At 35.2% G+C, this 15,916-nt stretch overlaps 1 protein-coding gene across 11 annotated transcripts in view; it reads left to right on the top strand.

Moving 5' to 3' along the window:
• The window catches only part of LOC105199486 (bone morphogenetic protein 1), an 899,375-nt gene that overhangs the window by 41,781 nt on the left and 841,678 nt on the right, over positions 1 to 15,916 (top strand). For 2 of the 11 annotated variants that reach the window (XM_039450092.1, XM_039450090.1), the window contains exon 2: positions 14,460 to 14,680. The exons of the other annotated variants lie outside the window; for them this stretch is intronic. The gene's annotated coding sequence lies outside the window, so the exon portion shown is untranslated. The remainder of the gene's footprint in view (positions 1 to 14,459; positions 14,681 to 15,916) is intronic. 11 annotated transcript variants of the gene reach the window in all.

Genomic DNA, 15,916 nt, shown 5'->3' with positions numbered 1-15,916 from the left:
CAGTTTTATTTTTGTATTTTTTATTTATTTTTATTATGCGTATTGTTTTTATTGGAATATTGTAATTGATTTTTTTTATATTTTTATACAAATTAGAAGTGATATGCTTTTTTTTCTGTTGTGTTACGCGTTTTAACTCGTTTAATTGGTATCTCGACAGAAGTCATTATGAATTTCCCATTTTCTAGTTAGTCTTCGAATATGTGCTATATAATGACCCATTGTGTTCTCATTATTTTTTCCTTCGTATTCTACTGCAGCAAGCAGTCTGTATACTGTATTATGAAATTGAATTTCACTCAGTATTTCATTTAATGTAAACTTTCCTGTCCAGTTAAATATATTAAGATTTTTTGCGAGATCTGTTGATAGTAAACATTCTATGTCTATAAACAGGAGCTGACCGCAAATAACGAAATGTTCGATGTTGTTTTCGTTACAACGAGTGCATTTTTTATTGTTGTAAGTGTATTGCTCATTCACAACGCATTCCAAAGCATTCATATACTCTGTGTAAAATAATTTTGGGTTGATTTCTAAAATGTTGTATTTGTCTTCTCGCGTATATCGATAGTGGAGACAGTTGATATTAATTTTGCATGAAAATTCGTTTTGTAATAAATGATTAACCAATTGGAGATGTTGTAATTGCAATCTATTGTTCCACGTAGAGGCGTAATGAATTTATTTAATATATCTTCAGTACCCTCTCTTTATATTGTTGTGCCCGTTCGGCCGAGCTTGAGAAGCTGGCCGAAGGAAGATCTATCGATCGGAAAAAAGAAGCACGGCCGGCTTTTGTTCTGTTCTGGACGCGTAACTGTCAAGCGACATTTAGATAATTCCGCTTCCAGTAAATTGTATATAATTACTTAATTAAAGTCAGAGTTCTTTTATACAAAAGAGAGAGTGTACTTATTTCGTGCTGTGTGCTCACGCGAGTGTTTTTGTGTGCTCGTTTGGTCGAGCATAACAATATATTTTTACAGATGGTCCATATATTGATAATTCTTTTATGAAACGAAATATGTCGTTTTCTGTTTGTTCTAAATAAAGATGAAAACTTGCCCAGTCGTAATACGCAACCAATAGTGTTTGCGCAATAGCATCGAAAGGACGTGTATTTATTAATGACATAGGTTTCTTTTCAAGTATCACTTGGCCTAAAGTACTACCATTTTTTAGTAATGGTACAGTTTTAGTAAATTTTGGTTTTTTATGAATGCTTTCAATATGTGGATAAATAGTTAAATACTTGCCACGGTTCTTAGGACGTTTGTTTTTCCCTCTCCAATTTTCTTTTTCATTTAGGTAAGTGTGACTTGTTAAGTTAGTACATTCATCAGTAGTTATAATATTCGTGTTAGATATGTCCTCTAGGTCAATATCTTTGTTATCGATAGGTAAAACGTCAGCAATTGTTACACTTTTTTTGTCCTGATTGATTGAAGATATGTCTGATTTTCTCGAACTTGCAGCTGAAATAGTTATGATATTGCAATCGTCATTATCGGTTGTGATATTACATAAAATAGGAGATATAAATTCATTTGAATTGATTTTGTCAGAATTTTCAGTATTATTATGTTCAGTCTGTGAATCAGTAGCGTGTAATATTTTTATGGCACCTGTAAGTGTTCTAATGTGCGTAACCATAAGTTTATCAGCATGTATGCATTTATTTTTAAAAATAAATTGTTTTAATTCTCTGAAATATTTTTCTCTGCAGGCAGAAGATGCTGTTTGTGCCGACATTAGTTCTGTCCATAAAAGAAAATGTTTCGCAATTTTAAGTAAATTGTTAGCGAATTCAGGACACCAATATGGATTTGGCCTTTCTCCTTCAGTACTACTTGTTTCAATTTCTGATTGAATGCGCTACAAAAAGTTCATTACTTTTGTACCGCATTTATTGTTATTTATTTCAATCATAAAATTATCATTACAAGAATTTTTTTCACAATCAGTATCGTATAAGAATTTGCCGCCCTTAATTAATTGAATTAATCTTTGTTGTGCACTAAAACAATTATTTTTTTCCTCACTAATTATATTTACGGTGCCGAAAATACTTGTGATTAAGAGATCATGACAAATTTGGCGAAATTTATCAATATCTGTACATTTTGTTAAAAGACCAACGCAACGTACGTAAAAATCTTTAATTCGCGTATGTTTATTTTCAAAGCATTTCCATCGACAAACTAATTTTATTAGATGTGCAATGTCAATGCTTATGATATATTTTGGTTTCTGTACACAGTCAGAATCTTCTAAAAATTTCATACATTGATCGACGTATGTACTTAAATTTACATCGTTGTGCAAGAATTGCAAGACTAATGCAAGACTAATTGCATTTAATAACGCGAGAGAATAGTCAGTGACAATTTCAGAAGGATAAGGAACAGGTGTACGCAACCATTCTCGTAACTAGAAAGAAAACATGTTGGTATCATGTTTTTCTGAAATCATTTGACACACTGGAAGTATTCTACCATTAAAAGGAGCTACGATTTGATACAAAAATATTGTATGTGACGAACCATCTGGCCTTTTAATAGATTTTATTAATGAACGAGTTGCATCTATACTTAAAGTATCTGTTTTATTTTGTTGTTTATTAAACTGTCTGTATAAGAATATTTGTTCATTGCTCCAGTACATAACAAAAAGTTTATCTATGCCTATTTCTCTTATAAAACTGGCGAATTCGGCTTTATATTTTAATTCAACAATAGATAGAATTGGATCGGAAATATTACTTAGTCCTAACTCTCGATCATTTTCTAACTGTTTAACTTTACGTAAGACATTTTCATTGTACAAATGCGCTGGTTCTACCTCTCCAAATGTCATTATTTCATTTGCTTTTTTTCTTCTCCATGCATATGTTGATGATGCACATAATTCTTTTACAACGCATGCTCTATTAGCACCACGTAATTGTCGTTTTTTTGTATGTTTCACGCCCGTAGTATCACTAGTCGATACATAAATATCCAAACTATTTTTTGTTGGTTTCTCAGTACTGTACGCATTAATAATCGATCCGCATTCGGAACACTTTCCCCATAATTTAAGAAATAGTTCACCAATATTATCATTAACTTTTGCATTTTTGAATGAAAAACAACAGGAAATCTTTAAGGCATTTCATATTTCTGCAGCAATTACATCTGCCCAGCCTTTATTAAAAATTTTGTAAGAACGATTTTTATATTCAACATCCACTGGTGCTATTTTTATCCATGTTTCATATGATAAACGAATAGTAGTGCGTAATGATGGGAAAACGTTATTTGAGGATTGCATGGACCAATTAGTCTGATTACCGTTAGTTGACGTAGAAATGTCACGAATCGTAATGCCACGATAATTATATAATTTATTTAATAAATCGTGTCTGTTCTGTGATACATATAAGAATATGTATTTGTTGGACATAGAATTGTCTAATTTAATGCATGCTTCCTCCCGGAAATGCGTTAAATTTAACGGTTTACCTTTATCATTCAAGATATGTAAGTCTTTAAGAGCCTCGAATATCTCGCTCGGATATTTTACGGCTTTCCGCGGCATGTTGAGTAACAATTAATCGTAAAAACGACAAATTTTAAAAAAGAAAAGACAAGAAAAGTATTAAAAGGACAAAAGAAAGAAGAGCTAAAAGTGTAAAGAGAAACACGGCCTTATCGGACACGGATACTTTAAAAAAAAAAAAAGTAAACACGATCGTTTATTGCACTACTCTTTCGCCAATCGCTCCATATAGCGTTCAACAGTAACCTAGCTATTAACTACGAGGTTGAGCATTGCGACTGCTTATATAATCCGCTTCCCCACCTACAGCCATCCCATCGCCCGTTGTCTGCCGTCGACGATCATTCGCCGATGGATGCCGAAGAAACTAACAGCCGAACGGCTGACGGATACTTTTCCTCCGAACTTCGATGTCGTTTGGCTCGTCGTCCTCCGGTAATCTTCTAAAACTGTACCATTACTAAAAAATGGTAGTACTTTAGGCCCAGTGGTACTTGAAAAGAAACCTATGTCATTAATAAATACACGTCCTTTTGATGCTATTGCGCAAACACTATTGGTTGCGTATTACGACTGGGCAAGTTTTCATCTTTATTTAGAGCAAACAGAAAATGACACATTTCGTTTCATAAAAGAATTATCAATATGGACTATCTGTAAAAATATATAAAGAGAGGGCACTGATATTAAATAAATTCATTATGCCTCTACGTAGAACAATAGATTGCAATTACAACATCTCCAATTTAATGGTTAATCATTTATTACAAAAGGAATTTTCATGCAAAATTAATATCAACTGTCTCCACTGTTGATATACGCGAGAAGACAAACACAACATTTTAGAAATTAACCCAAAATTATTTTACACAGAATATATGAATGCTTTGGAACGCGTTGTGAATGAGCAATACTCTTACAACAATAAAAAATGCACTCGTTGTAACGAAAACAACATCGAACATTTCGTTATTTGCGGTCAGCTCCTGTTTATAGACATAGAATGTTTACAATCAACAGATCTCGCAAAAAATCTTAATATATTTAACTGGGCAGGAAAGTTTACATTAAATGAAATACCGAATGAAATTCAATTTCATAATACAGTATACAGACTGCTTGCTGCAATAGAATACGAAGGAAAAAATAATGAGAACACAATGGGTCATTATATAGCATATATTCGAAGACTAACTAGAAAATGGGAAATTCATAATGACCTCTGTCGAGATACCAAACCATTAAACGCGTCAAAACGCGTAACACAATAAAAAAAACATCACTTCTAATTTATATAAAAATATATAAAAAATCAATTACAATATTCCATTACAATAAAAACAACACGCATAATAAAAATAAATAAAAAATACAAAAAGAAAACTGAAAAAGTAAAAAGAATAATTAAAATACTACTTTCAATATACACAAAAATATAAAAAAAATTCATAATAACAAAACATAAATAAAAACAAACATAAAAAAAATTAAAAAAATATAAAAAATACCACAATAAAAAATAAATATGATAATGTGCACGAACTACAAAACTCAGTGCAACTTCCTCATATAACACATTTAAATATCAATACCATTAACATAATGAAATATTTCTTTAAATTTCGGTACAATCACCCACTTGAAAGTACAAACGAAACGAGTTGTCGTACAATAGGGTACAAACTATTACGAAACGGCACCCGCTTGCGGATTTCGAATATCTTGAAAAATGGCGAAGTTTGCTCTTACCCCTATTCTGAAATTGCGGTACAATCACTCCCTTAGAGGTACAAACGAAACGCGCGGTGGTACAATCAGGTACAAACGATTACGAAACAGCATCCGCTTGCGGATTTCGAATATCTTGAAAAATGGCGAAGTTTGCTCTTATTCCTATTTTGAAATTGCGGTACAATCACCCCCTTAGGGGTACAAACAAAACGCGCGGTGGTACAGTTGGGTACAAACGATTACGAAACAGCACCTGCTTGCGGATTTCAAATATCATAATGTGAGGTGCTAACATTTTTTGAACCCTCTATATTTTTCAACCCCTTAAGGTACAAACGTAAAGAAATGTGGTACAAACGGGTACAATCCAAGCTTAATCAAATGCATATTTAAAAAATTTTTTTCTTAAAGTCGGGTGCCAGGTTCACATAGGTCACACGTCCGGCCAAACATCCGCCGGGCAAAGAGTAGACGCTTTGCGCCCTTAATACATTTCAAACATACATACGCGAGCGCTGAGGCATCCCTTGAATATTTTGCCGCGCATGCACGCCAATTCGAATCGATACGCGCTATCGGCGTACTTGCTCGCTTCCATTTACTCTCCAAACGACCGATCTCGAGTGGCGGGGATGCTAACGCCAAAACGAACCAAACCGTTTCCAAACATTTCCGACGTTTCGAGATTCGAGTATAAAAAAGCCGGAGTAGCGAGATGCTGCGCTTCTTCTCCGCCGATTTTTTGGATAGCAAATTAGTCGACTAGTCTCCGAAGAAGTCTTCCTAGGTAATCTTGGGGTCAAGCGTCTTGGTCTCTGCTGGGCGTTCTCGGCGGCTACCGCTCTCGCATTCGTTTCTCCTTGCTAAAGCTAGGCTCAAGCGTGTTTGGGCTCTGGCAAGAATTTTTGCGCGACAGGCATCCAAACACCGATCCGATCTTGTTGCAGTGGCTAAAGATGAACAAGGTAAAGCGTCTTTGCCACCGCCAAGCGTACTCGGCATAGCCACTGCATCCCGTCTAAAAGGTAATAACGCGCCGCAAAGTCGCAAAATTTAAAGGGATAAACAGCTGTACGTCCCTCACGCCTCGCTACCGCACCGGCAGTTTTGCCTAGTTTTGCAAACCTAGTTTTGCAAAAACGCATGTAGAAAAAGCGTACTGCTTGCTGAGCGGAACAATAGCTCGCGCCGAAGACTTGCACCGCGTCATTAGAAAGCACACACAACGGTCGCGCGAATATCGGCAACCGCGCTTTCTGATATCCGCGCACCGAGTCAGATACATTAATTGTAATCCGCCTTTCAGGCATATGAATCCGTCGTGCACTTGCCGCACGTCAAACGCCACCGGTAGATTATAAGACCGACAACGGAAATTTACCGGTGTCGCTCTTACATTTATTTTGTAAATATCTTTTGGTCAATTTTCTTGCAAGTTACTTTGTTTACATTACTTCCATATGTTCTGTACCTGTCTATCTAAATCTGTTTCTAAATAAACTTGTACATATTTTCTAAATTCAAACTATCGTCTGATTCTTTCTTGACCCGGATTGTGTTCTGGTAATTCCCGACGAGCTACGTCCGTGAGCGATTTTTTATTCAAGAAAAACGGGTCGTTACAGATTATATGAACTATCAAAACAAAAAAGTATTTTGAAGAATATATTTGTAAAACATTGGAAAAAGTAAATAGAAAAGTTTTTATAAGAAAAGCAAGTGCAGTATTTAGTTGTTCCCAAGACTACGTTATTTGAAAAATATAAAATTATTCCAGTAAAGACGACTAAAAGAAATCACAAAGTAACGAAGTTAAAGAAATTTAAATTATTTTACTAATTACACAGTTTATTTACACTTAAATAAAAATAAGTTTACTAATTTTGTCATTGTTTCTATTTTTTTTTGCGTATTTCTAATATAGCTAAGTGTGATATTGTGGTCGGACATCAGATAGAATAAATTGTGTCCATATATTGGACATGTTTTAGGCTGTCCGGACATTGGTACATAGTGTACAAGTGAAATGCGGATTTGAGACAACAGATGGTGCACCAATGCAGTATGTAGTATAAAGATTTAACGTATATGCCATTTTGTTGTGCCATCAACAAGAGTTAACGCGCACAAGTGATAAATTGAAAAAAATGTTTGCATAGTATAGTTTTGCTGTGTTCAATATGACGAAATTTGTGCCAAATAAAAAGCATTTGCGGAGTGTTAATTTTTTGTTTTTATTTGAAGAAAATTGCTGCTAAATTATACCGATTACTTCGAAAAACTTATATTGAACATGCTCCATCGCAAGATACGTGTGAACGATGGTTTCGGCGTTTTAAAAGTGGCGATTTCGATATTGCAGACAAGGAACACGGAAAACCACCAAAAAGATATGAAGATATAGAATTGCAAGCATTGTTGGACGAAGACGATTCACAAACACAAAAACAACTCGCAGAGCGTTAGTCAATAAGCTGTTTCCAATCGCCTACGAGATATAGGAAAGATTTAGAAGGTTGGCAGATACCACATAAGTTGAACGAGAGGCAGAAAACACATGTGAAATTTTGCGCGAACGATACAAAAGAAAGTCGTTTTTGCATCGTATCGTTACTGAGAATAAAAAGTGAATATATTTTAAAAATCCCAAGGGCAAAAAATAGACCCGAGCGCACCATCCACATCAACCGCAAGACCGAATCGTTTTGGCAGGAAGACGATGCTCTGTGTTTAGTGAGACCAGAAGGGTGTGATCTATTATAAGCTGTTAAAGCCTGAAACGGTTAATACCAAACGCTACCAATAACAATTGATCGATTTGAACCGTTCGCTACTCAAGAAACGACCAGAATATCGAAAAAGGCAACACAAGATCATTTTTCTCCATGACAATGCTCCATCACCTACGGCAAAACCGGTTCGCGACATGTTGGAAGCACTCGGCTGGGAAGTGCTAGCCCATGCGGCTTACTTACCAAACTTGGTTCCTTCCGATTACAACTTTTTTGTTTCGATGGGTCACGCACTTGCTGAGCAGCGCTTTGGTTCGTACAAAGATGTGAAAAAATGGCTCAATGAATGGTTTGCGGCAAAAGGGGAAAATTTTTACTGGCTTGATATCCACAAATTACCCGCAAAGATGGGAAAAATGTATAACTAGCAATGGAGCATACTTTGAGTAAATTAATTTTTATCATTTTTCCGAATTTAACGTGTTTTTTTTTTAAATCCACATTTCATACTTGTACACTTGGTATACATGCAAAAATTGTTTACGAATACTTAATAAACTACAAGTTGATCATAATTTTCTTTCTTTTATTTCTCTTATTTAAAGTGTAATTTTCATTACGTATAGAAGAAAAGGATATTATGGCTACTATCGACATTATGGCTATCCTTATTGTCTCCGTTATTAAGTAACAAATCCTAACAATTGTTTATGTAATTATTTAATTAGTAGCCCACCGTTTTTTAGTTGCGCTAATATGACTATACACAATGACTAACAATTATAAGGCACTTTTACTTTTGAGCACTTTTGAACTTTTTCAAAGTATATTTTAGCACTTAATTACACATATTTCTTCATTGTTTTTAAACTTGAACATATTATTACACGAATATATGTATGCTTGAGTGTTTTGTCTATTATTTAATTTTTATTTGGCTGTACACACTTCGAGTTATGCAAAGTTAAACAATAACATAGAATTTTGTTAATACAATGTTTTAAACAAAATTTTTACATCAAAATATTTCTTCGATAAATCGATTGTTACTCTAAAAGGCGATGTTCAGAAACAATAAAAATGTCATTTACAAACCGGGATGTCCCCTGAGAATAATAATATCTTCAATTGACAGACATATGTATGCTCTAGCAACATATCTACACAAAATTATATCCGATAATACTCCAGATGCCTTCAGCAAGGTTGAGAACAGTTTCCAGCTAATCGAAAAGCTAAAGGGTGAAAAGTTGGATACTGATCACGTTTTAATTTCTCTAGACGTTGCATCACTATTCACGAACATCCCAGTTGAATTGGCACTGAACAGTCTCTCAAATAGATGGCAATATCTTGAAAGTAAATGTAACATTCCTAAGCACGAATTTTTACAGAGCGGTAGAACTAGTGCTTAACTCGACATTTTTTACCTTTGACAATAACTTTTATAAACAAAAATTCGGCACACCAATGGGGTTTCCTCTCTCCCCTGTAATAGCCGATTTAGTGATGCAAGATTTGGAGACCAAGGCCCTGAAAAAAATCGAAATACGTTTACCGTTCTACTTCAAATATGTTGACGATATTGTGAAAGCTGTCCCGAAGAATTTATTTAATTTTACCTTATCGACCTTCAACTCATTTTACTCCCGTCTTCAATTCACAATGGAAATAGGGAAAGAGACTATCAACTTCTTAGATGTTACTATTAGCAAGGCGAACACATGTTTAGAATTTGACTGGTATCACAAACCTACTTTTTTAGGTAGATACCTTAATTTTCTTTCGGTACACCCACTGTCACAGAAAAAGGGACAATTATGGGAATGGTTGACAGAGCATTCTTATTATCGAACCCTAAATTCCATAAAAAGAACCTCGAGCTTATCATTAATATACTGTTACATAATGACTACCTTGTAAAGTTTATTTTTGAGATTATTAACAGCCGGTTGAAATCACTGATTTATAAACACACACAAAAAGCCAGAGAGCACAAATAATTCCACTGTAAGAGAAAAAACTCCGTGGTTCTTATTACCATACATTCCCAATATTTCCAAAAAATTTCTATCCATCACGAAGTATCTAAATGTAAAATCGGCCTTTTTTAGTCGCAACAAATTAAACAGGTTTATTAAAGGACAGAAGGATACTCTCCCAATGCGTTCTATAAAAAATGTTGTATACAAAATTGTTTGTAAAGAATGCGATGCTTCATACGTTGGCCAAGCAGGAAACTGAAAACAAGAATAACAGAACATTGCAACAACATTAATTGGAACAATAGAAACCCCTCCGTAATTACTGAACACCGTATAAAGTTTAATCATGAGTTTGAATGGGAGAACATCAAAATCCTTGATTCTGAACGTTTCCTTGGAAAGCGACTAGTGCCCGAAATGTTGCACATTCAGGTGCAAAAGAATGGCTTAAACTCACAATTGGATACTGAATATTTATCATGCGTATCTTTCTCTGTTAAAGAGATTACGATCTTAGAGTAAGAATCTTTTACGTGTCTGTTTACTTACTCAATTATTTATGTATTTAATTTATCTATGTATTTTTATAATCCGACTTTTTAGTATTTTTTAAATAATTATATATTAATTTATTTACTCAATCCTTTTTGACCAACTCTATCAACGGACACATTTCTTCACGGCAAAATCACGTACTTATGTTTATATTCTCCATGACTTATATTTATTTTGAGTTGCTTGTCTATATCTTATTGAATCAATGTATCTCCGACCTACTTTATGTACGCTAAATGACCATTGATGGGGAACCGCTTGATTGGAAATATCTTGTATTAACTGCGGCCTTCCTTAATTCCGTTTGATAACTACTATTGTCAAATGCTTTATCCATGGCTTTGCGAGTCGTCGTCGATTTTTAATGGTAAGTCACTCAAATCTACAACTCTTTAAAGTTACTATTACGTAACATCAACTATAGGGTGATAAAAACTTCTCCCATATCACGTTAAAATAATTTTCGGAATCGGCAAACCGGTAGTGACAACCACATGAAATCAGCGATAACTGGAGCACTGATTCGTTAAGAGGATAAGATTGTTTATGAATTTCTGATTTATGTATTCAAATTTTTTGCTGATGATAACTCCAAAGAGAGTTGAAACGTTCAAAGATTAATATCGATTGATTAAATGATTGTCAGTCTATAAATGACTATTCATTTCCGCGCAAAATCAACCGCGCTGCACTCTCATTAGTCCCGGCGGGTCCCGATAGCGCACATCCCGATAGCACACAAACCACTCACAATGGCAGATGCCTAGAGATTTTCCGTAGGTTGGGTTAGATAAGTCAAAATGATTGGTTGGTGGGCTATCGGAATGTGCGCTATCGGAACCCTCCCCATTAGCCCTACGCATTATATTTTTATATTTTTGTTTCGAGAGTTTTTATCATATGTTAAAAATATCATTTTATGTTTTTTATTTAATGTTAAACAGGGATAAAATAATATTTCTCATGAGGTATCTCTAAAGTCTTTGAACGCAAGAAAATTTTAAATCAAAAAAATTATAAATAATAGAAAATTAAAAATATATACTTTAATATAAAAAAAACCAGCCAATACCGGGAGAGGGAGAGGGGGAGAGAGAGAGAGACGCTTTGAGTGCAGTAAGTTTTAAAATTTAATCCGAGTCGAGTTAACAACATCGTTTATTAAAATCATCCAAACAAAACTTAAAATAGAGCATGTGACGTCATTAAAACGAGCGAGGTAGCGCGCATGTGCTCAACGCCGCGCTAATTGGGTTCTTCAGTGTGATGAGATTGTAGGACGATTTTCTCTTACCGGTCGCTTGTGTGCATGCGTTGAGAACATCCACAGCCTACAATTGGCTTATATGTGATTGACATATGCGCACAAAAAACTGATGAAACCATTGAACTATACTCATACTGGAATAAGCACTAGCCGCCAGAAAACGTGATGAGAGAGAGCCATTTCAAATGCCCACCTCTCTTTGTCAGTACAGTCACGTTAGAAAGTTTTGCAGTACCGGCATACGAGGATAGATACGTGGAAACGAAGAAGAAAATTAACTTTTGCGTAGGAATGTAAGGTGAATACTAACGCATGCGCACAGAACACTTAGAAAAAGAGAGGTGGCCCTTCGCATCATGCTATTTCTATCACGTTTTCTGCTTATGGACGTAATATGGCAGTGCCCATTCCAGTATGAGTATAGTTCAATGGGTGAAACAGATCGTTCCCTAATCTTCTCACACTGTTTCAGTCATTGACATGGCTACGTCAGGCTACGTATAATGGCAGCATCGCTGGCATCCGTAGTCTAAATATCATCAGTTGCGATTTTATATTATATTTATAATTTAATTTGAATAATTAATATCTAATTAAAAATATGTACAATAATAAGAAAGCGAACATTTTGCTAATTGATCTAATGAATTAGTCTAATCTAATGACCAGTCTTAATATACATGTTTTAAAAAAGTTTAGATTTTACGTGGGTTTAGAGGAAAATACTGTTGTGTTTTCTTATGTCTAATGAAATACCTGACTAATTGTATCTGACAATCTAATCTTTTTTTGGAATAGCTTAATTTAAAAACTTGTTTTTAATATAAGATAGATATGTACGATACTTTTTTAAAAAAAGATTTTTGTTAAGAATTTTGGAAGACTATCTTTCTTTAACGAAATTGATGTTTATTTCGAAGAGAGAGAAAACAAACGAACTCGTTGACAGATCGTGATTGACTGAACTCCGAGACTCCGTTAACGATTTTTCACAAGGTCGTATTGTTAATCATAACAACGTTTCTTATTGTTACCTCGAAAGTTATTGTTTTCGATTCTGTCTAAAAATATATAATTTTTTAATAAAATACTTTTTTTTAAACTAAACTGATTTTAAAAAAAATATTTTTGGACTAGCTATATTATCACCACTTGTTTTCTTCTATCGATTATGCAATGCGTCATATTTTTATAAATCACGTTCTAAGTAATAAATATTTCATTACTTCAAGTTTAGAATCTGTTAAACAATACTTTGACAAATATAATTGTTTAAGTTTTAATATAAAATATTGATTATAAACAAAGTTATTCACTAAAATGGGTGACATATTACTCCATTCTCCTCTATATAAAAGGTATTATTTTGATTAAAAAAGTCATGTTTACAATAAGGATTACCTCTTAAATGCCTTAAGGAGATGCTAAAATGACTGGCGAACTCAATCGAGGTCAGTCTAGACTCTTAAAGTCACTAGATTTATAAAGTACCGCAATCATTCCGCCATTTTGGCTCCAACATGCGGCACATTTAAAACGTGCATATGTGTATAAATGTATTTAAATAAGAAAGAAAATCATAAACTATATAAATTAATTTTATTTACAATGATTCTTATTCACATATGACTTTATTGCAACGCTTTTACTACTGTATGTGTTCAATATGCGTTAATATTATATATGCGTATTCTATATGTGTTAATATATATTTTTTAAGGTAAAATGGATGCATCCTATAATAAATGTTTTGATAAGTTTAACAACAATATTGTGGCATGATGGCACAAAGTCTGTACGACAATTATTTAAAAACACTTCAATACAGTCTAAAGGTTTTAATTTATTCAAAATTAGGCATGTTTTTAAACGTTTAATTTCTCAAAGTACAACAATAACACAACAGATCTAGCGCATCTCACGGTAAATAATTGCACTTAATGTGTAGATACATACATTAAGAAAGTGTGCACTCTTTACACTTTCCGACGCCATTTTGGCTCCAAATCCTTATACATTGAGTCTTATGAATTGCGGTACTTTATTAATCTAGTGACTTTATAGACTCTAATGGTCCTGCGATATCTGCGGCCCTCCGTGGAACTAAATGCGACATCTGCGGACCTCTGCAGAACTAAAAATAATAAATATCGATAATACCAACATTTTTATCGACATTTATCATATAAGCGTCGTTTCTCTTCTATTTTCACATGAGCTCTATTAGACAGATACTCTATTTTTTTTGTTACATAACAAACAGAGAAGAGAAGAAGTACAATAAAGTACAGCGTTTTATAAAAATTATATGCGTATGATAAACACTTATAGTATTATGTCATAATTAGCTAGTTCAAACGCTTCCGATATTTGGTTATAACTATTTACAGCATAAAGTACAGCTGTAGCATTTTGTTATAACAAGTCAGTACACGATAAATGCCCCTGGCAAAAAATTAGAAAGTCAGCACACAATAAATGCATCTGACATTTGGTTATAACTATCCACAGCACGATTTACAGCTGTGGCATTTTGTTATAACAAACCAGCTCACAAAGCACCTCTGGCAGTAATTACAAATGTAATTATAATTAGAACGGTTTACTGGTCTATGGAGAAAGAAACCTTTTGATATCTCATTATAGGTTTCTTACATAACGTAGTTCGTCTTCGCAGACGATACGGCGGCTTCTTGTTGTCCTCCGCTGCCGCTACCGTTGTCGTAGTCGTTCACTAGCTATTATCACCAGCACTAACGACGACGACGACGACGCTGCTGCTGCTGCTGCTGCTGCTGCTGCTGCCGTCGCCGCCGCCGCCGCCGCTACCGCTACCGCTACGGTTGTCGTGGTCGCCCACTATTGTGGTATGAACTGACTACTGCCTCTACATTATAACCTCAAACTATTGCGCGGGAACAATACGGTGAATGTGAGTGACCATGAGTGACAACGCGTCACGATGGAGACGCGAAAGAAACAAGAAAGACAGGAAAGAGACAGAGATAGACAGACAGACAGAGAGAGAGAGAGAGAGAGAGAGAGAGAGAGAGAGAGGAGAGGGAGAGGGAGAGGGAGAGGGAGAGGGAGAGGGAGAGGGAGAGGGAGAGGGAGAGGGAGAGGGAGAGGGAGAGGGAGAGGGAGAGGGAGAGGGAGAGGGAGAGGGAGAGGGAGAGGGAGAGGGAGAGGGAGAGGGAGAGGGAGAGGGGAGAGGGAGAGGGAGAGGGAGAGAGAGAGAGAGAGAGAGAGAGAGAGAGAGAGAGAGAGAGAGAGAGAGAGAGAGAGAGAGAGACGATGCGCAGGAGTACGTGCGGAGTAAATTATCTTAACTCACAAGCCGCAACGATAACAACTTCATTGTCTGAACGTTTATTTCACTGCGGGTTATTCACGAAGACTCAGACGTACGTGTAAAAAGAATTTTACCCGCGACAAACGGCATGAAGCACAGCGCAAAGATGCCATCAGATGCCATACTACTAGAGTGGCAGTACACGCTCGCGCGTTGCGGCAGTAGGATTGTAATTTTCATACAAACTGTAGTACAATTCAGACATTCTTGAGAAAATAGTAAAATATTTTTAGCACCTATAGTACCGTTACGAAAGAAGACGTGTCAAGTTGGGCATGTAGCTCTATAGTAAAATGCGTGGCTTAAGGTGCAATTTCACGCAGCGAGTAAAAGCTGGCGTTTTACCCCCACTCAATCGCAACGCAAAGCAGCGTTAAAAAGCTAAACGCTATCGCCTCTATCCTTTTCATGTAGCGAATAAAAGCTGGCGTTTTACCCTTATTCCACCCAACTCCACCGCATCGCAAAGCAGCGTTAAAAGAGGCAATTGCTAAGTACATAATCTGACATAACCGCAAAAATAGAGTTGGAATATTATAATCAATATATCGAGTTTGTAAAATATTATAAACACACAGTGGCGGTTATAGCTGAAATTAGAAGACGACGTATAGCTGCTGCAATTGCTGCAATGTATTTGTTAAAAAAAGAAAAAGAAATAGATTTAAAAAAAAGTTTTTGGTAGCTCCGATTTTTGTAAATCGTAATGAGCACAGTTTCTTTTTTGCATCGGGCCAAAATTGTTACTAAT

The sequence above is a fragment of the Solenopsis invicta genome, chromosome 5 (assembly GCF_016802725.1).
Source record: "Solenopsis invicta isolate M01_SB chromosome 5, UNIL_Sinv_3.0, whole genome shotgun sequence".
In the NCBI taxonomy this organism is placed as follows: Eukaryota; Metazoa; Arthropoda; class Insecta; order Hymenoptera; family Formicidae; genus Solenopsis; species Solenopsis invicta.
Note: the sequence above shows the minus strand (reverse complement) of the source record. Positions and strands in the feature narration are given on the sequence as shown.